Here is a 1,347-nt window from a genome sequence, read left to right on the forward strand (position 1 = left end):
TTCTAAATGCTACAGAATAGACAAGGTTAAAAGTCATGGCTAGCAAGAAAATTGTCCAAGTCTAGAACTATCTTACAATAAATACTTTAGTGACGTCTTCTGCTTGCAAATTGCACCCCTCCATAACCCTTCTACTACTTAGCCAGTATAAAAAGGTACATTGCTGGATTTTTCTGAGTGTGTTATTATAAAATCATAAGAAAAGTACCACTTATATTTGGTGATTTGTGTGTGTGTGTGTGTGTGCGCGCGCGCGCGCGCACGCGCCAGGGATCGAACTCAGGACTTTGCATTTGCCAAGCAGAAGCTTATGCTGCTGAGCTACCTCTCCAGCCCTTAAATGTACCTTTCATTATGTGTCGGTGATAAAACAACTTTCTAGGGAATGCCAAACATTGCAGTACAATTGTGTGTGTGTGTGTGTGTGTGTGTGTGTGTGTGTGTGTGTGTGTGTAGGTTCTCACTACTCAGCCCAAGCTCGTAGTGATCTTCCTGTTTTCAACGTCCCCAACGCTGGGATTACAGGTGTGCACCACCACCCCCAGACTCAATCACCGGCTCAGCGTGCCAGGGGTCGGGCCGGCGCAGCATGTGGTGCCAGGGATTGAACCCAGGAGATGCTTAGTCCGAGAGATATGTCGCCATCCCTTAATTGCAATGTAATTCTAAAATCTGGAAATTCCTTATATATTTATTCAAATTCTCTTAACTGTTAGGCTGTAAAGAATAGAAACACCAAGCACAATAAAGTCTTCTAGTTGCCTGAGCAGCCACACCCACGGACAGGGAGCGTGGGCTCTGTCCTCAGTACTTAAAATCTGCGCTCGTAACAGTGTTGTCAGAAGAACCGCAAAGCAGCCTTGGGGACCAGCGAGAACTGCAGTGGTAGAAGAGGGGTGCGCGCCTGAAGCAGGGGTAGACGGGGAGAGAAGAGCAGGAGAGTCCGCGGCCTTTGGTTCTCAAGTTGTTGTCCTGAACGACTGTGACCGTCTTCCCTCCGCTGAAGCTTCTGGCGGGGCTCTTCGTTATGAGCCTCACACCTGGAATAGAGGCTCGCGTCGGCCTCCAGAGGTTCAGCCACGCATAAACAGTCATGCGTGCCCCACGGAGTGCATCTCACGACTCACTCTGCACGCAAAGCATCTTCCTGTCCATCTTTCCTCCAAAGAGTTGAACACAAAGCCCTGACCTCTCTGACCGATTACCACGGTATGAAAAAGCTAGACCTTGGGTTATTTGATTGCACAAAGCATCTTTTGCATAGATTCAAGACACAGACTGCTTCAAGGAGATTAATTCTTCTTCTGAAGAAAGATAAATTGTGACCTATAATTAGTTAAGAGCATG

Source organism: Octodon degus, unplaced genomic scaffold (genome assembly GCF_000260255.1).
Source record: "Octodon degus isolate 3935 unplaced genomic scaffold, OctDeg1.0 scaffold00001, whole genome shotgun sequence".
In the NCBI taxonomy this organism is placed as follows: domain Eukaryota; kingdom Metazoa; phylum Chordata; class Mammalia; order Rodentia; family Octodontidae; genus Octodon; species Octodon degus.